Below are 21,346 nucleotides of genomic sequence, written 5' to 3'. Positions count from 1 at the left end.
TATATACACACAGGTGGACTCTCCTTACTAACTGGGAAATTCTAAATAAAGTTGGTTTTACTTGGATTTCTTTAGAAATATCACAATAAAGGTAATGGAGTGATATTTGTTTCAGGGTTTGTTTTGTAATCACATAAATCGCGCTTTTTTTTTCTTTGTAAAATCCTGCATCCTTTTCACAGTTTGCAGTTGTTTATGATGTAAAATCACAGATTGAAGTTTCAGATTTTAGTCTGTTGATGCAATTTCAAAAGAATCAAAAGGCACGGGCATTGCAAGACATTGTCTAGGTTGTCTCAGTGAAGTTCAAGAAACGTTTGGAGGAGTCTAAGTTGGATTTTTGTTTTTCAGTTTCAGACGTTTTGAATTTGATTCCAGTCAACTTTGCATAGCCCTGGTGTCATCCTTACTCAACATTACGTTCTCTTTTACTACTCCTCTCTTTCAGTTGATGCTTCTTGTCTTTTTGTGGCCCACCCCGCTCACTCCCTTCCCAGTCACCCTCATCTAGTCCCTGCCGATCTCATCCTCCACCTCTGTGTCCTCTAACCACTTGACACCTTTTCAGATTCATCCCCATCAGTTGGCAGACAGCGTGCATTTCACCCGCAGGGCACAATGCAGCGATCCTCATGAATCAATGGCAGATAAATCAATGCTATCTCTTTTTTCCATGCCTCTGTTGCCATCGATTTCTTCTCCCCTCTCTCTCGCTGTTGATTTGCTGTTTGTGGAATCTTCAACTTTGCTCAATTAAACTGAGTTCACTTTCAGGGACAAATTGTAACAGCGTAAGGCTTTCAGCTCTAAGACAGACACTAATGTTTGTGGCTGGAGCTTTTATTTATGAGATGCTCCGTTCAGAGAGATGCCACGTGGTCATTTTTTAAATTTTTTTTTGCTGAGGCTGAACCTGAATTTACTGGTACCGTGAACCCGCTTTCCAATGAGGCATGCAAAATGCTTGGCTTAATTGAGACTTTTCAGTTTGAGCCAGAGCTAATGTCTAAAACAAGAGACAAAGCGAATATCCTTTGATCATATTTACTGGGAAAGAAGGAGCCGCAATTAGTATGTAAATGAGCTTTTCCTTTGGTGTTTTAGTGAAACAGTCATAGATTTTTCCTGGCAGGGAAATATCTAAACATGATTTTATTTCCAATCATCAGGCTTTGCAGTCTGTCAGAGGGAATGATTTCTGAGAAATGCGGAGACATACATATTATTCTGAAGACTACATTTAATATAGCCCACAGAAAATTATCCACTGTGATATTTCACTAGTCTCCCCCATAAATAATTCATTGTTTTTATGTGCCCTCATGCTGCCTTGGGGATTTGAACAGCTGAGTGTTTTCACAGCATATTTGAGTCCAATCTTCTGCGTATTGGGCGTGCTCTAATCAAACCACGGTAAACATGCCTTGAATGTTTGTTGAGTCATCTGCTTATCAGCTAATCAAACGACTTATTTGCCTGCGCTGCTGCCTCGGTGGTGAACGGCACACCTCCGGTTTAGTATTTTTCAATTATTTGTTCATCTGTTTGATCGACGCTGCAGCCGTGCAGCGCAGGTGATGTGGGTGAACTCCACAGCCTTTAGTGCATGATGTGTAAGTGCACCACAGCGGCAGAGAGGAAGAGTAATTGAAGCTAATACATTTAAGGGATCTACTGAGCAAGGCGATCCATTGTTCTGGAAACTTTCTCTCTCCAAGACCTCATAAAAGACCTATGCGTGCACAGAGCATGTGGTTGTTTCGTTTTGTGAAAGGACTAGCATGAAAGTGCAAGTCATAGAGAAAATTTCAAAGGCAGGAGCCAGGACGACGACATCGAGCTGCCAGGGACTGGTGCGCAATCAGATAGGGCAGAATTGATGACCTGGCTCAGGATGGATTTCTTGGAGCGGGCTGCCAGACCGAGGTAATACTTTCAGGCTCTTATCAGCACTGGCATAAGCTGAGTGCTGCATCACCCACTTCCCAGCGTCAGCTTATTATGAGAGTCCATGATGTGTGATTGCTTGTACCGGTTTTGTGAGTCTCAGGGTCTGTGTGCACAGGTCACAGTCACCAAGAAGAAGAACAAACGCAGAGCCACGGTCAAGGTGCACTGCTCACTTCCTTGCTGTTTTACTGACATTTAGCCAAAAACAGGCACTTTGCGAAGTTTCATGTTCCTTGTGCAAGATGACCGGCCAAAATATTAATACCCACAGAACCTTTTCACATTGTGCCACCTTATAATCAGAAAGTTCATTTTATTTTGCTTAGATTATGTGATAGTCTAACACAGAATTGTGCATAATTGAGAACTTTAAGGATAATTCAACGACATATCTGTATTCAGCATGTTTTATCCTAAATTTCCTTCAAAAATTGCCTCTGTGTGTAACATAACCTCAGTATAAATTGCTTTTATCTGTGAAGGTCTCAGAGGTTTGTTAGAGAACATTAGTGAACATTTGGTATCATTAAGAACAAGGGACACAGCAGACAGGGCAGGGATAAAGTTATGGAGAGGTTTAAAGCAGGTTTATGCTATAAAACAACATCCTTATGTAGCACTGTTGTGGCACTAATAGCTAGATGTAACATAAACCCAGAAAGCTGGGAAACAACTACTGGAGCTGATGTCAGAAAAAACAACAGAGAAAACAATGCTTGGTTGCAGTAACATGAATTTGAAAATTAAAGTAAACAACACAAAAAAACTTAAAAATACATAAAATAACCCACAGAATAAGTAGAAATATAAACAACACTGCAGTTAAGTTTCAAAAGTAATGTGCACAAGGTTTGGTGGAGTTCAAAAACAATGTCAACAAGATCACTTATCCCCCTATTAATAAATACCGCCAGTCAGCACAAATATCACTGACACACTTGGGGAACAAAGTCCATGATTTTATATGATCAAACTATTTAAGGAGATATATCCATATACAACTATCCATAACTGAAAAGGGATGTTAGTGGTGTTTGTGTGTCAGTATAGAGAGAAAACAGCAAGGGCTGTAATAGTCTTCTACCAGACAAATATGGAGGGATTTGCTGGCCTATGTTCCCACTCCATACAACGTGGTTGGCTGAATGTATCATGTCACTATGATCCCATGACCGACACATACTAAGAACATACTGGTGATGCACAAGTCTGTGGGGCAATGGGCCAATACCAACACTAATGCCAGTATGTTGTCCATCCCTAGCTTTTTACTCTGAAATATAAAATCCCTCTTCATTTTCAAAAAAGAACCAGCATTAGAATTATTCAGCATTTAAACTACCGGGAGAAAAAAAGAAAAAAGTTTTACTGGAAGAAAGTTGATCCAAATATCTGGATGCTACTATCACCATTATAAGCAAAATGTTTTTTTCAGTGTTGTGCTTTAAACTTATCTGTGCCACAACTGGTCAATGTAAATTTTAGTATCGATGTTTCATCAGAAAATAGCAAATTCTTCTACAAAATTTATGGATCTTTTAGCAAGGTAAGTACAATTGTTTATTTCATATAGCAATACAACTTGGTCTAGAAATATATACACATGTAGCAATTGACCTTTATTTGTTGAAAAGGTCTTGGCTTTTTGTTGGTTTTGGAGAAACATCTGGCTGTTGTAATGTCACTGCTATCGCATATTTTCTCAAATTGCTGAAATCTGTTCCACTGGGCTGTAATGTGGTAGATTTGTATTTGCCCTCCCTCTCCTGACTGTTACCTTTGTACAAAGAGGATTCTTTCCATCCCATGTCACTTCTCTGCAAACCAAAAGCTTCAGCAAGGCATTACCTTGCACTGGAGCTTGCAAATTTTTAATCTTGTCATTTTTTGTTGTTTTAACAAAGGCATACTGCGACACATTGAAGGTGGAAAAAGTGTTGAAATGACTCATCCTGGCTTCAATTTATAACACAAACCCATGAAATTTTGAGAGCCATTATTATCACCTCTTTTAACAAACTTCCCACTAAAAATATATTTAAAGTGTTCAATTTTGCTTAATGTGACACCTGCTAATGACACTCTACAGTATACATTAGGCTGAAAGAAATCACATCTCATCTCATTCAGATCTCATCAGGATCTTTATTTCTCCCTGCAGACCAGCCACGAAGCAGAACAGCCTGCCGGACTCTCTTGGGTCCCTGCAGGGTTCTGTTCGTCCCATTAGAGGATGCTGCCTTCAGCCCTCAACCGGAAAGCTAAATAAGAGCCGAAACGCTGCTTTGCTTAAAATAAGTTGATCCAAGATCCCAATCTCCGTCCTGTCACTGCAATTTATATCAAATCCTTCTCCTTTTTTTGTTATCTTCCGCGTATATAAACAACGTGGTTTCAGACGCTAAGACGCCGGAGCGTCTCTATGGTAACAGCCTTCAATTACGGGTGATTGGCCAACCCGTGGGAATGTGTCTATTCCCCGAGATATGTGATTGGTCGGTGGGCGGTCTGAGCAGCCTGACAGTCTGCAGCGTTCCGGGTTATTGTCAGTCTCGGCGGTTCGGCAGAAGGGCAGGACCGCGTCCCCGGAGCTGCCTCAAGCAGCTAGCTCTTTATTCAGACGGAGCAGTTTCTATATTTGGTTTAAACGCCAAAGAGAGGCTGGTTGAGTTTCGCCACTGAGGTTGCTCCAAGACCGCACGTGGAAATCTGCGTCTGAATCCGGAGGAAACGCATCCAAGAAAGAGAAACCTGCCGACCCCCTCAGCGAAAGTGACGGACGGAGCAGAGCCTGATCGCCGGGATTTTTTATTTTTTATTTTTGCATCAGTTTAGGATATTCCAGGCTGCTGCTTTGGCCCTGCCTGGATTTCGTTCAGAGTATATCAACACAAAAATTGCCTGAATCATATTCCTAAACATTTACGTTTGCAATCTACATTTTTTTTTATAAATTGTCTATAAGAAGGAGACGGACCCGTGCGTAATAACAGCGCTGGATTTTTGGAATACTGCGTAAAACAGTCCAGTTTTTCATTGTTTGGAAGTATCCTCAAGCGACAGAAAAGAGCGAGTGTTTCTTTTCACTTTGCTTTCAGAGGTTAAGCGCTGAAAAACGAGAAGCGCTTCTCGATGCGCAATCCTTCCGAGGACGCTTCTGAGAGACTCCGCCGACCTGCGCTCTTAACCTCCACATTCTATCGGCAGCCAAGTCGAGCTGATAAAAGGGAGGGAAAAAAAACAGAGGGCGAAGCTTATTAACTTTGCATGCTCAAGGCGAGATTGTGGAATCTTTAATTTTTGCATACCACTGGAAGACGAGGATAAACTTAATCAGCATTGAATCTTTGCAGAGAAGCAGCAGCGGCAGCTGGATTTCTGGGGGGAAAGCGGAATGAATCCTTTTTAATTTGGCCCAAAGAAGAATGAGGCAGATTGCTTAACGATTGCATGGAGTTCTAGTCTGTAATAAGGAACAATTTATGGTAGGTATATTTAGCTTTTTTTTTTTCTCCTTGTCTGAATGCTGTTTTTTTCCTGCCTAGATAAATTATTTTAGGATAAAGGATCGCAACACACGGATGTCTCTGATTTAAAGCCTTTGTTTCCATACGTGACCCACAATAAACGCAGCGTTGTTAGAGAGAGCCGAATAGCTTTAGGAACTGCTTTGATGTTTTAATATTGGGGCTTTTTCAAGTAAGGGTAGCAATTAAGCGTGTTGTGGAGGGCAGTGCACCGCGGGCACCGGTGGCGCTGGGAAAAAGAGAGAGAGAGATTGCGGCTCAGAGCAAAAGGTGCGAATTTTTCATCTGTCTATACGCCCCCGTGCGTCACTCCTGTACTGTCTGGTGCAATTAGACATTTTTCACTCATATATCATTTCTTACATGTACTGTGTTGGAGGGCTTGTGTCGGGTAGTCATAAAATGCTCAGAGAAATGTGTGTAAAACTTTTTCACTTAATGCTCTGAGGTCTGCAGCGAGACTGTCCGTCCCTGCAGACGCCTCCCTCCTCTGCACGGGCTGCTTATTGTAGGTGCATCTAAAATTCACGCCTTTCCTCGAATATAAATGCGAGTTAATAAAAGTCAGAGTCTGAACTTTGAGCCTCGCCGGGTTGCTGAGGTTGCTTTGCAATATTTAGCCTCATTGCTCACGCTGCAAAGAGACGAGCTTCACATTATGCTGACTGAGCAATGGAAGAAAAGAAAAAGAAAAATCTGCACCAAGTGTGTTTTATCGTTAGACTGTACAAGCATCCTTCCAAATTGATCTTCCTCTGGCTGGCTCCAGTCATGCTCTGTCTCGCAGCCCTGCAGATAGGGCCGGCTGACTGAATGTAATATGGAGAGACCCCCTCCTCCTCATCTTCCTCCACCACCAGCAGCAGGGACGGCCGGCGCCCCCACAGTCAGGGCACCTGCCATCAAGTCCTTCCTGGCTGTATTGAATAAAACATCCAGTGATGTATGAGACAGGAGCTGCACCCGGGGGGACAGAACTGCCTCATTTACTTCCTCCACTCCGCGCCTATGACCTGCTGAGCAAATTGTGCTCATATTAGCTCTGTGGCTGCTCCTCACCTAAACAAATAGTCTCCCCAGCATAATGCTTGCCTTAACTCAACATGATGGTTGGACAAAAGCATGGGAGAATGGAATGGCATGGGGGAGTAAGCTTCAATATCTGGGTCACTGAGTTATCTTTTCGGAGTTTGGAGTTGTTCTTTTCTGCCTCTTTGTCTTTTGGCTTACTGCTAGATCATCTTTTGGACCTTCATATCTCCAAAGCATTCCTCATTTTGTGGCTTTCTTTATTCATTAAAAAGGAGGATGATTGGTACTTTTAAGATGTTAAAACCAGTGGCCCCATCAGAGGGGTATCCGTGGGGAACCGTGTTCACCCCTATAAATTTGCTCCACTCCGACTCTGTTGGCCACCGCATTGCGAGGCAATATATTATGCATAAAACGCTTTCTTCTTTTCTCCCAGGTGTTTTTCATGAGTACTTTCCATTTCATTCCTTTTGGGTTTCATTTGTTTCATATTGACTTTTAAATATGCTGAAAAAGAAGATATCTGCATCAAAAGGTTTGATATCTGAACAGGCACCAGTTTGCATCCTTTGTACTACTTTGACAACCAATCTAATGATTTAAACTGGTTTTCTATATCCTACTTAAAGTTTCTGCTAGTAAATCTGGGTTTTATGACTCCCACTAAATATCAGCTACCAGCATTAGGTCTCTTTGCATTATTTTTGTTTGGTGAGAGGTCATAATCTGTCATATTTCTTAATCAGCTGGTTCAAACAGCAATCATCACTAATAGAAATAGTGATACGACCAAATACATAGTTATTACAAAATATATGTAATAGCTGACCAGTTTTATTATTATCTCTATAATTTGTGAAATTCTGAACTAGAATTAAAAAATAAACAAATACAGCATGGCTGGAGTAAAATGGTGCATAACGGTTGGTTGACAGGTAGAAAATGGACATATAGACAGAGTGACTGATTTAGCCCAAAAGGGGATAATGACCCAAGGTAAATTCAAAGTAGGTGTAACACAATTTTTAATACAGCAATGTATACAATTAGATAAGATCATATGTGAGTTTGTATCATTTTTATGAGCAATACGTTTTATAGTTCATGGAAATAATTACAAAAATAATAGTTCTTGTACATGAATACAAACGGGTTTAATGGTACAAAACTGAACAAGGTGGGGGACAAATGTTAACATTTTCAAATAAAACAGGATAGAAAGTAACAAATAGGTAAACTGACTCACAGCCAAATTTGTATTAGTTTCTTTATTTTGTCCTTGTTGTGACAATGGTTTTGATTTGGGGTGCCACACCAAAAATACGGTTAGAACCAGCGACCTCCGTTTAGAAACCTCCTGGCGCACCTGGTTAAAACTAAAATTATTTTTACTCAGCAATCTAAATTCTGAGAAATACTGCATTCCTTTACTTACTGACAGAACTGAGAATACCTAGATTGCTTATGTAAACTCCAATCTGTTGTACTCATTAAATTTGCCAACAGCTGGAAGGTCGAGATGTATATTTTACGCAATGCATTAACAAAAAGCAATACGCTAAGAGAAGCCTGGCATTTTATCAATTCTAGCAACTCAAATTGCATATCGCTCTGATTGATTGATAGCTTTTGGGCTCCTTACCGTATTCTTTGCTTATTAAAAGTGCCTGCCTGATGGGAATAAGTGAGCTGCTCTCATGAATATCGTTAAAGTTGCTGAAGTTTAATTTCCTGTGCTGTGTATTAATCTTTTTTAATCCCTGCATGGTTTGATTGTCTCAACACCTTCCCAGAGGCAGTAAAACTCATTTTGGCACTTAAGATGACTGAAATAGTGGATGCAGACGTGTGGGGGTGTGCGTGCGTGTGTGTCTGAGAGCCGGAGCGAATGAGGAAAAATGTGTGTTACTCAAGATCTACCTTATGTCCAGTCTTACATGTCTATCTTTGGATGGATTTTGTTTTATTCGTAGAAAATTGTATTTTTTAGATTGGAAATAATATGTTTGTTCTGTACATGAAAGTTAATAGTTTGCTCTTATGTAAGTTGATTTCATAGACCAGCAGATTGTTTCTTACCTGTAAAATATAAACGCTGCTCAAAAGAACAAACAGGATGTTTCACTCAAAGCAATGTCAACAGTGCCTCATTAGCCACCTGATCAAAGCGTTTCATATCAAAAGTCTACAGCAGTCCTTGTTTTTATCATGCAGCCAAACAAAAAGAGACATGCCCTTTTTTGTGCATTTCAATTTTGCACAATTTGATACCTCTGCACATTAGTACCTGGGATGTGGCAACGGAGCATGAAAAGACAGAGCATAAAACAGAAGCATCACATGCAAGGGACTGCTGAGAAGAAAACATGACTTTCAGAGTATCAGTGTGAATGAACACAAGTGAAAAAGATATTTGGTCTTCAACTTGATCTCAGTATTTTTCATATGATATTAGGTTGTTGCAGGTAGTAGTAAATGCTGTTTTTTGCACTATAATGCAAATTGTTTAGCACTAAACTATTGTTCCTCACTGTCTCTTTTTAGCCGTCAGATAAAACTTCTGCTCCTGAACGGGGCAAAGTGGGCATGAATAGAACCAGTTACCTTAGACAAGCAGACAGCTTGGACTGTTGAGGGACATTACATTTACCATCAACACACTTTTTATCAACAATGCTGAATTGTTGATAAAATTCAGCATTATGGTACACAGATGTACCATAAAACTAGGTTACGATCATGGTTACTTGTGTGTGACCGAGTGGCTAAAGCCCAAACTGAATCCAGTTTTCTTTATTTCTCATCACACAATTTAAAGACGTCTTCAGGACTCCTGCTGGAAACTCATGTTGAGTTCAAATTCAGCACAAAAGTCTTGGAAAATAACCTTTGGCACTAACATTTAAATATTAATCTCAGATGTTCCTAGATGCTTTCCTGATTGTCAGGAGTGTTGCATAAAACGTCTTACAAAAGTACTGACACCCCTTGAACTTTTTTCTTATACATTTTTCACCTTACAATCACTAATGTAAATGTATTGTATTGAGATTTCCTCTCAACCATATTTTAATCCAGGATTTTCCTGATTTTAGCTCCAACCATTTGATCAGTTAGCATGGGTCTCTTGGCTGTCCAGACTATCAGTTCAGGTGCAGAGGCGTGTCTTGTAAGGTTTGTTGTTCTGCCATTCTGATTCCATTTTCAGATGATAAATTGAACAATGCTCTGTCAGATATACTGTTTTATAAACTAACCCTCCTTTAAACTTCTACACAACTTTGTCCCAGACTTTTCTTTGTGTTGCTGCTTGCTCTGTAATGCTATGCTACGGTTCAGTTGCGCACAAGAACTATATGATAAAATACCTTTATGTTTGTGACTGTAACAATACCAAATGTTGAAAAGCATAAGAAGTATGACTACTTTTCCTGAAGATCATATGTTATCCATTGTGTGCCCATTGGGAGTCTGATTTCCTGTTGTTTTGACCAATCTCCAGGGATTACCTGACCAATACTCTGCTTGCCTGATCCTCATCAGGGTTATCTGCAGCCAGTTAGTGCATGACAGACAGCAGCACTCCTCCGACCTCCCCTTCCTCCCCTATAAACCTGAATGGAGTCACATCTCACCAGACTCCGAGGTTAATGTATAGCCTTTCACTTGGTAAGGTTAGGGCCCGCTTGTCCATTTTTCTTCCTCGAGGGTGCCCTCGCAGATATGAAATACAGCCAGCAGACGTTTTCTCTTTTTTTGTGGTTAATGAGTACACTGCCATGACTGCCGTGCAGTTTATAGTTTGTTCCATAACTCAGCCTGAAAAGTGAGGCTATGCTTGCTTCTTCCAAAGACTTCTTGGGGGGGAAGAGAGAGTATAAAGCAAATCTGACAAGCTCTCCAACAGCGAATTTGCTCCCCTTAAAAACAATGCCGCTCTTGCCTTCCTCATGGTCACATTGATTTGTTCTGGGTGACAATGCAGGCTGCTGTGAAATCACCCCAGCGCCATTGATCTCAAGGAGAAGAGGAGGAGAGGGAATGAGAGGCTGGCGACAGAGCAACATGGGAAAAAATCCACAGCTTGCCCTCTTCAACCTTAACCAGTAATAAAATGAAGGCCTGGACTGCAATCAGATCAGCCCCTGCTGCACTCCTCCAGCCGCTGCACTGTGGTGTTAGTCTGTGCTTTGATTTGTTTTTTGGAGGCCCGCACATGCTGTTTGATTTGCTATTGTGGCTCGCCATGTTTCATATTATCAGCTGAACTCTTTATTGCTACTGTTTTCCATGCCAGAAGCGAGGCTGTTTTTATCTCACACAGGCCTCTGATTAATCTTCCCCCCTCTATGCTGGCGTACTTTAATCTTGAATGGGAGATATCTGATTCTCCTCGGCTATTGAGGAAGATCAAACTTTAATGGAACAAGGAACTGCACATCATGCTAATCTCCATCTCTCTGCATTTTGGTTGACTGCGCTCCCTTGGGCTTTGTAGCTTTCTGCAGAAGCAGGAAATACATCAGCCAGATAAGATGTTTTCTCTTCATGCTTTGGTAATTTATTCCCTGTCGACAATGGCCACCATTTTACGTCTCTGCTGTCTGATTACCTGGTTGAAGGACGGAAACGGGTAAAAGCAAGGAAAATAATGGACACTTTTGCTCAATGTCTCTCTTAATGAGTTTACTATTTAAAGATGAGCTAGGGATTAAATATTACTGTTTCTTCATCTCAGTTACTGTCCATGTGGTGGTTTGAAGATCTCTGAGGTTTTTACAACATTAGCCGGTGCTAGTTTGGTGCTAGAGATTCTTTTGCCTCAGTACTTTATGTTATTTGGTGGATATACCAGTGTCACCTCAGCACAAACCCCTCTCTCGATCAGACAAGAGAATTGCATTGGTATTGGTCATCAAGTACAAAAAACTAGAATATGTTGAAAACCAGAGTCTGTTTTTTTATCTGCAAGATTTAAAAAATCTTGCCTTTTACTGCCTTTTACAAAAAATCTGCCTTTTACAAAAAATGTAAAAGATATTGACCTTTTAAATTGAACAAAAGTTGGGACAGAAGTGGAAGAATAGTGGGGTCAATGTGCTGCATAGGTCTGTGCTCTTCCTGTAAAGCACTTTGTATTGCCTTGTTGCTGAAAATGTGCTATACCTTGCCTTACCTTCCTTATTTCCAGCTTATTCCATAAGTGCCACTTCCGACTCATTTTTCTAAATATTGTTGGTCATATGGTGCACTCTATTTGGAATCGGAAATCAGATCTTCCAAGTTTTCTGTCGCAGATCCAATAAGATTAACCCCTGAAGACGAAATTCTGATGGGAAAAGTCGGGGGTTTGCCGAACAGTCCAGAGTATAGCATCCAATATGGCCTCCACACACATAAAACAAAGAGAACGTTTTATGAATAAGCTATTTATTAATCCTTTGGTTTGTATGTAATTAAACCAGTAAAATACTAAGATCTCTTCCATCACTATTTTGTCAGCATGTCCCTTCAGTATACGGGAATAAAAATACACTGTAATCGCCTCATATTGCCAAAAGCCGTTAGCTTAATTATTAACAAACCCCACTGCTTTTCTCACATGTAAAGTCATACATATTTCCTTGTCCAACTCCAACCTTCGAGTGAAAGCAAATGCACTGTGATTATTGTTTGGTTTAATTAATAAATGACCAGCTCTGTTTTCAGCTGCTGCTACTGACTGGAGATCAGACGGTCTTAAGTCTGGGGTTTTCACAAACACACCATGTACAAAACAGTGCTTATAAGTAAACATGATGATGGCAGATCATTTGTTTTCAGAAATTCTTACATATATTATGTTTTGCAATCCTTAAGGAAAATTGAATAAAATGGTCGTCAATTTGTACTTTTTCTGCCCATAAGTGCCATAAATGTTTAGATACTCAAGAATTTACAGAACTTGGAGGACGGTGTTACAGGCCCTGAGTTGTTATATCATACAGGCTGAAAAAAACTGAACTTTAAGTTGCACATCAATCAGTCACATGTCGGAGAGAATTGACACGACAATCATCTGATTTTGGTCAAAAGACAATTTCTCAGTGTAATGTCTAGTTTCTAGTTCCTTGCTGTGTGGTCATCATTGTTTACGCAATAAAAAAACTAAGACTGATCAATAACATTCAACTCTCCTTTGCTTTTGTCAAGTCAGTTTTCCATCTGATTCTGTTTTTTTCTGCTGGTGGATGTGGAAAAAACTGTTTAATTAAAATGTGACATATTAGTTTTGGTTTCTTAATACTTCAGCCCTCCTGCGGGTAAATGTACCAACCCTTTCTGTAATTATTGACCAGCTCCATGTTCAGCGGCTCAGGACACAGCTTTCCGCTGCATGGATGCATCAAGGTTTAATGCTATTCATTACACCACCGTCGTTTCAGGAACCATCCTCTGACCACTGCTTTAGTCTAACACTTCCTTCGTATTGCTGAGTAACAGGGCACATTATGCTGACCAGCATCTGGACCACGACAGGCTCGATGCATTTTGTTGCAAATGGATAACGCTTATGGGGTGTCACACCTCCCGCAGACAGCTTGTGTCTGTGACAAAAAGAGGCTATTACCCAATTGTGTGGCCATTGCTGTAAGGTAATGAAATTTCCACTGACTGGAGAAAACAATGTTGTCTGGTCCGGAGCTGTAATTGCAAAAGCCACCTCGCCATATTTTTATTTTTATTTATTTTTTTGCTCCTCTCCCGATTTCATTGTGAATGTGGGACGATTTAATAAAACTCTGGAGATTTTTATCATTTATTGCCAGGCTTGGCAGCTGCATGAGGGAAAGTAAGGCAAGGCATGCACAGATAAAACTCATTCTTTTTATGAATTTTAACCATGCTGGAGACCATTTACAACAGAGCGGGCATGTGACCCATAGGGATATATTCATGTGTATGCATAAGGTTCAAGCAGGTCGGATATATTGTTAATATAAAAGCACCATTTTCTCTTTCTAAATGGAAGAGTATTCTGGAATTTCCGTCATTTTCTCCCGTGTTATTGTTTGTATCGGGATAGGGTTGAAAATCCATGGGATATTAGGCCTCCGGGGCAAGGAGCTTCAGTGTGCCTGTTTCCACTCTCACACAAAAACATAGAAATGTTGACATGAGGACATGTATGGACACACGCACGCGCACGCACACACACACTCCTAGCCCTGTTTTATTACCTCCTGCCTGCTGCTGGAATTGCTTTCCTCCCTCGAGTGAGCCAAGCAAAGCCGGCTTTATTGTGTTAACCTATTTGTGTGTCAAGAGCGATTGCAGCGTTCTTTATCTCTGTTTGTATTCGGACGGGGAGACGGCTGAAGGGAGCGAGGAAGAGGGAGAGAGAGAGTGGCAGAGTGAAGAAGGGAGGAGGCGGCGGTGGGGGTTTACAGAAGCCAGGCGAGCCGCTGGAGTTTAGACGGATGGCCGGTCACCTCGCTCCACTATGGAGGATAATGACTGGTTGCTTAGCAATGACCCACCCCCACCCACTTCCAGACTTCCATCCACAGCAATCATCTTTTCTTTTTCCTGTAAAAGATTTCATAAATAATTATAACACAGTGTCTTGTTTTTTATAGCAGGGATTGATGAGAGTTTGAGCCAGAGGTGGCACTTATCAACTCACTCTACTGACTTATGCTAGCGGCAGATTGATGCTTGGGTGTTTATATCTGCTCTGTTGGTGGAGTTTGACCAGAATTATGACCAGGCCAAAGCTCTATTTCCAGTCAGATAGCTGCAGCACTACAACCTTTGACCTATGTAACGCTGCAGCGGCGGCACTGCACTCAAACAGATGCACGAGCAAACATTCGGAGTCACATATCCATGATTTTTTGATGGCCAACCAGAGGTCTGTGAGCGCAGCTTCTTGCGAGCTCTTAGGTTTATTAACATTTTTATTGAGTTGAACAAATTGCTGACCTTTTGTGGCATAATGAATAGGCTGGTTCACTTAGGACACATTTGAGTTTTGGCACGAGTGACTGGCATCTCTCCAGGTTCTTAGACTCATGATTTGTTTATTCAGCAGGTGAAAGTGTTTAATGCTATGGAGTGTTTTTAAGCATTTCAGCTGCTTTTCAGCTTTTCTCTGCTTTTTTATTCCAACTGGCGATTATCTTGCCTCTAATCTATACTGGAGTTTTGCCGTTGTCTATTGCATTACTGCATCTCTATTTTGGATTAGTTTGTTTTAAAGAGAGAAAATATCTAAGCATGACAAAGATTTAAACATCAGTTGTCACTGATGTTGCCAGTCAAATAATTTTCCAAATCTTTCTTTTACACAATAATTAAAGTACTTGTTAAATTGCATTTCATGAAATATAACACAATTTTACTAAAAAGTCACAGCAGCTACCGCTAATAGCTTCCTCACCTCTCGCAGAAATATGCCGCATAACACTCAGTTTGCTGAAAAGCTAAGCAGATATTTACCTCAATATTAGTTGCTTAAAATGACTCAAACTGAAAATGTTTCTGTCTTGAGAATAAAATTCGGCATTAGAGGAATTTAAAGGCTTACTCTTACCGAGAAATGTTAATTTGGTCAATGTTTTCACATCTCTGTTACTCTGCACAGTTTGTTACCTGAACAGCTGATTGTAAGTCCAACTGTGAGTCCTGGGAAAAGACAAGAGCCATCAAGAAATCCAAACCTTTACTTCAGCTAAATTACCTTCAAAATAGGATCTCTCATCAGACTATTTGTCAAAGCATAACATTCTGGAAGTGTTTCATTTGTGTTGCATACGTTGTTTAACAGATTTTCTCTGCGCCCACATCGCTGTGGAGCTACGTCCAACTTGATGGAGCCGGAGCTGAGCTGTGGTCAGAGCTGAAATTTGCTGAACTTTGACCACAGTGCACAACTGAGCAGAAAGCAAGCAGTCAATGTGGAAGCAGAGATTTGTTGCAAGCACACTGCTCACTGCGTTACAGTATCTCTTATCACACGCTTCTCTCTGTTGATAATTCTCTTCATTTCTGTGTCACTTGCAGGCTTACGTCTGTTGGTGTTTCTTTTTTTTTTTTTTACCACAAGATAAACATATTATTTTAGCTGATAGGACTGCAGCTTTGCATTTTTAAAATAACCAGGATCTGCTTGCTGTTTTGTTTCTGTACTCTGCTGTGGATGAACGAGTTTCAGAGCTCATCACTGCCACTACCAAAGCAGGGATCACCTCTAACGCCTGTGGCGAGCTTAACGATTGCCAGTTCTGGTCTGAAAACCATATTAACCTTTGCTTCAAATATTACAATGTGACAACCTTCTTCTGCAGTTAGGATAACGATTACTGACAATAATTTCACAGAAAAAAACAATCCAAGCTATCCCTTTAAAGAACATCAGCCGTGTCTGATTTTTGCCCATCTGTGCTCTCTCTCCATATCCTGTTCAGTGCCATCTTCCCTCATCCCGAATCATGCACCATTGGTAAAATTGACAGCTTTGCACGTCCTGGGAACTTCAGACGGATAAAATAAACATGCACAAACACACGCGCACACACACTTCTGTGGCATGCTTCTGTGGCTGCGTCTATAAGAACAGCTGTCCAGCTGTCACGGCAGCCAACTAGTCAGCCACTCTCCAAGGCAACATCTGTAGAGACTGAACGCACAAGGGCAGCCTGCCGTTCTCTGCTCGTCCCCAAAGACCGAAGAAGTATGTCAGACCTTTTGGCTGCACATTACCACTGACCACATCAACCGTATCGCTGGCTTTTGATTGAGAGTTATCTGCTCCTGTGCCACCTTAATAAGCTCTGCGGGGCCTCGAACTGCCACTCACGTTGTCACAGTCGTTCTTAAAGACAAAACATTTGACTGTGTGTGGGGGGGGAAGACAAAGAACGCAACCCATTATCGTATCCATTAATAGTCATCTGCCTCTGCATGGATGTGTGTGCACGTGTGTGTAAACAAAGTCCCAGCGAGCAAGGTGCAATGGCCTGGAACTGACGAGAACCTACTGGGAGAGTCTCTCCTTATTGCAGCCCACCCCTCTCCGCTCTTCCCTCCCCACCATCCTTCCCCCTCCTGGCAGTGGAGTGATGCTGAGGCAGGCGGCAGAGGGGCACGGAGCCATGTGAGTGGGGAGATGAGCAGAGCTGCGGTCCCCTCTGTCAGCCACAAACCAGGATCAGGCAGATCACATGGGACTCTCTCCTGGGGAAAAACAAAGGGAACAGGGGTGGGAGGGGAAGAAGAAGCAGCTGTTTAGTGTTTTTCTCTTACTTCCTCAGCAGCTCACTTGTGTTTTTCCCCGCTCTGTCATCTTCTCCGCGGCTGTCATTACTTTCCGTCATGCATTTTTTAAAGATACTTTTGCTGGCAGTTTTTGGCTTCATTTGATAGCAGCAGAGATATTAGACAGATGTGAGGGGACAGAGAGAGGAGAATGACAAGTAACAGAGTTCCTTAAAATGGGTGTTGGACCCCAACATTAATGATAGTTGTTTAACTGAGAAATATTTTCTGCAAACACGGGGGAGATTAAAGTTTGCCCCCTGAACATGTTACAATCATTCCTAAGCATCTTTATGGATGGAACCATTAAAGCAATTGATAACTGGTTGCCTCTCAGACACGACAACAGCTGCATATTCATTCAGACTGCGGGTGAAATGTGATGGATCATGTTTATTGGAGCTGAGAAAATGGTTTGGTGTCTTCATTTAAGTATCTTAAACTTGTATTTTTGTCAGTTTTTTGTTATATATTCATGATGCCAGTTGTAAACAGGGATTGAAAGGAACACCCAGAACAAGACGAGATGACAGCCAACATTTAATAAAACGAGATTTCAGAAATGTTGCTTGAAAACTATTATGCAAAAAGAGAAATGAAAAAACATAGTTCCTGAGATGCCCTGTTACTTTGATAGTTCATCACCTTACCAAAATTGAAGCTGCTGTTGTGTAGTCGTTTGCTGGTTTATTGAACAGTGGTCTAAATGTGAGGAAACAAAGCACATTTTGTGGAACGTCAAGACCCTTTGAAAGTTTATTGTTTGCTTTTCGCTTTTGATGCGCTGCAGCACTAAATGTTTTTTTGTGAGATCAAGAGTGTGGTATTACATTTTCAGCTGTACCAAGATGGGGTATTTCACTTTATTTTATCATGCAACCATAGGTTTTGCTGACAATATCACGTATAGCTACTAGCATATGAAGAAGAGTTTCCTTTTCTACCTCATTGCCAAAGATACTTCGAGGCGATTCTGGTCCACCATCCGGCGTCTCAGGGGGGGGAAGCGGTGCAGCACAAACACTGTTTATAGTGGGGATGGTGTGCTGCTGACCTCTACTCGGGACGTTGTGGGTCGGTGGGCAGAGTACTTCGAAGACCTCCTCAATCCCACCAAAAATGCCTTCCACTGAGGAAGCGGAGCCTGGGGACTCTGGGTTGGGCTCTCCAATCTCTGGGGGCGAGGTCGCCGAGGTGGTTAAAAAGCTCCTCGGTGGCAAGGCCCCGGGGGTGGATGAGATCCGCCCGGAGTTCCTTAAGGCTCTGGATGTTGTAGGGTTGTGTTGGTTGACGCGACTCTGCAATATCGCATGGACATCGGGGGCAGTTCCCCTGGATTGGCAGACTGGGGTGGTGGTCCCCCTGTTCAAAAAGGGGGACCGGAGGGTGTGCTCCAATTATAGAGGGGTCACACTCTTAAGCCTCCCTGGCAAGGTCTATTCAGGGGTCCTGGAGAGGAGGGTCCGTCGGATAGTCGAACCTCGGATTCAGGAAGAGCAGTGTGGTTTTCGTCCTGGTCGTGGAACACTGGACCAGCTCTACACCCTCAGCAGGGTCCTGGAGGGTGCATGGGAGTTCGCCCAACCAGTCTACATGTGTTTTGTGGACTTGGAGAAGGCGTTCGACCGTGTCCCTCGGGGAGCCCTGTGGGGGGTTCTCCGGGAGTATGGGGTACCGGGCCCTTTGATACGGGCTGTCAGGTCCCTGTATGACCGGTGTCAGAGTCTGGTCCGCATTGCCGGCAGTAAGTCGGGCTCGTTTCCGGTGAGAGTTGGACTCCGCCAGGGCTGCCCTTTGTCACCGATTCTGTTCATCACTTTTATGGACAGAATTTCTAGGTGCAGCCAAGGTGTTGAGGGGATCCGATTTGGTGGCCTTAGGATCTCATCTCTGCTTTTCGCAGACGATGTGGTCCTTTTGGCTTCATCAGATCGTGATCTGCAGCTCTCGCTGGAGCGGTTCGCAGCCGAGTGTGAAGCGGCCGGGATGGGGATCAGTGCCTCCAAATCCGAGGCCATGGTCTTGAGCCGGAAAAGGGTAGAGTGCCTTCTCCGGGTCAGGGGGGGGTGTCCTGCCCCAAGTGGAGGAGTTTAAGTATCTCGGGATCTTGTTCACGAATGGGGGAAGAAGGGAGCGGGAGATCGACAGGCGGATTGGCGCAGCGTCTGTTGTCAAGCGGGCGCTGTACCGGTCCGTCGTGGTGAAGAGAGAGCTGAGCCAAAAAGCGAAGCTCTCGATTTACCGGTCGATCTACGTTCCCACCCTCATCTATGGTCATGAGCTTTGGGTCATGACCGAAAGAACGAGATCGCGGATACAAGCGGCCGAAATGGGTTTTCTCCGTAGGGTGGCTGGGCTCTCCCTTAGAGATAGGGTGAGAAGCTCAGTCATCCGGGAGGGACTCAGAGTAGAGCCGCTGCTCCTTCACATCGAGAGGAGCCAGTTGAGGTGGCTTGGGCATCTGGTCAGGATGCCTCCTGGACGCCTCCCTGGTGAGGTGTTCCGGGCACGTCCCACCGGGAGGAGGCCCCGGGGAAGACCCAGGACACGCTGGAGAGACTATGTCTCTCGGCTGGCCTGGGAACGCCTCGGGATTCCCCCGGAAGAGCTGGAAGAAGTGGCCGGGGAGAGGGAAGTCTGGGCCTCCCTTCTGAAGCTGCTACCCCCGCGACCCGACCTCGGATAAGCGGAAGAAGATGGATGGATGGATGGATGCCAAAGATACTTTTGCTCAAACAACTGAGATGTGATGGAAGCTTCTTTACCTCTTATGCAACCAAGACTTTCTTTAGTCCTCTCTATCAACTCAAAACAGCAATTCAAGATTCACTTCCTTTCTTACTTCAGAATAAGTCTCAGACATGGATAGACACTAAACAGAATTGTGAGTTTAAATCCCACAATCCCACATTGGGGCCTAATAACGATAACCTACACTTACTCACCTGCTAACTGCAGCCAGATAGTGCTTTGGGTAGAAATATGGATATTTAATACACCCCTTGTGATTACACATTCTGTCATGATGGAGAGGAAATGCCTTCAAACCCAAATTCCATCTGGCTGTGGTGAAATCTCTGCACAAAGTCATTTTAAATGGTCCCCGTCCAGTTTTTGACAGCAAAATCGCCTGCTCATGACTTATCGTTTTATCATTTAAATTTCCCCCATTGACGCTTGCCGCCATGATTGACGGCAGGGCTGGAAAGCAGCAGCTACCTCAATTGAGCCGCGGCAGGCAGTTGGTAACCGGGACAATGGTCTCTCCTCTTTGCCTTGTTTTCACATGTTTTCTGCTGTCACAGAAACCTCACTGATTGCTTCTTTGCCAAGACAGCATCCTATTAATCTTTTAAATAAGGGCTGCCGCCCAGCAGCATTGTTTGCTTAGAGCCAAGGACCTTGTGAGACTACGCTGAAAGGGGGAAAAGAAAGGAAAAAAGAAACAGCCAGGGTTGAATCAGGTCTCACTGTGGAAGGGAACGGCTTCTTAAAACCAACAATATTAGGAATTTATTAGCTGCTGTGTTGTTGAGGTCTTAATATTGCCAGGACTCTCTTGCCCCTCCTGATAGCTGTGTGGGCTCTGTTGTCCTCTGCCGCTCTCAGCTTTGACTCTCCAGGTGTATTTTGTGCTTTTACCAGTACTGTGGCACTCTGAATAAAAGCTTCTGTGTTTTTGGCCCTTTTCTTTTTTGTGTGTGCTTATTGATCTCTTCTAAGCGTGGTTGGAATGGGCTTTATTTTCTTCAATTCTGGCCTCAAATAGCATAACAGCAGCATATTCTGAAATGGCAAGCTATTGATGTATTTTGATGTGACCTATAGAAGGTAGAATAAGCTTTTGTGCTTTGTGCTTAGCTGACAGTTTGTTTAGAGAGAAATAATGCTGTCTTTGACAAGTTTTTTTTTTTTTCAGCCATTCCACCTTGAAAAGCCATACTCCACTCTGATTTTATCAACCCTGCTTTTGTGTTTAATTATGTGTTATTTGTGGTAGGAAGTCTTTTTGTGAGACTTTCTTGTCAAGTGGTTGTAAATGGAGAGTAGCTGCAGGGCTTCTGACACCCTCCGCTCGGTAATGAGTGCCTTCCTGTGCAAAATAGCCCCATAAACCAAATCTCTCTGGGATGAGGAACATGTGGCAGGAGTATTTGGCATCTCGCTCACAGGAATGTTTATGGCAGACGAGAAACGCTGGGATCACCGAATACCACCCTCAAGTCTTTTTGTCTCCACTCCGGTCATGGAAACCCAGTGAGGCAGGGCAAACTAGATGACTAATAGACTCCCAGGTCAGAGCCACATGATAGCAGCAGTGCTGGTCAATGGAAATGGATATACTTTCCCCCAGAGCGAGGTGCGACTGCTTTGCGATCATCTGTGCGGTCATGGCCTGGTGCACGTCCTCACACATGAATGGCTGAGCGCATAGCTATTCATAGATATCTGTGGTCCGGAGCTGCTTTTTCATTTTGAGAAGAAACACAAAAATCAATTAGCAAGTAAGAAAATCAGACCAATCTAATGTCATAGTA

General features: G+C 42.8%; 1 protein-coding gene across 1 annotated transcript in view; it reads left to right on the top strand.

The window, feature by feature from the left end:
- The first annotated feature begins 4,514 nt into the window (after positions 1-4,514).
- fam222aa (family with sequence similarity 222 member Aa) overlaps positions 4,515-21,346 on the top strand; it is a 76,325-nt gene continuing 59,493 nt past the window's right edge. Inside the window, exon 1 of the mRNA XM_028033558.1 lies at positions 4,515-5,435. The gene's annotated coding sequence lies outside the window, so the exon portion shown is untranslated. The remainder of the gene's footprint in view (positions 5,436-21,346) is intronic.

The sequence above is a fragment of the Xiphophorus couchianus genome, chromosome 12 (genome assembly GCF_001444195.1).
Source record: "Xiphophorus couchianus chromosome 12, X_couchianus-1.0, whole genome shotgun sequence".
NCBI classification, from domain to species: Eukaryota; Metazoa; Chordata; class Actinopteri; order Cyprinodontiformes; family Poeciliidae; genus Xiphophorus; species Xiphophorus couchianus.
This window is presented reverse-complemented; position numbering and strand designations above follow the sequence as displayed.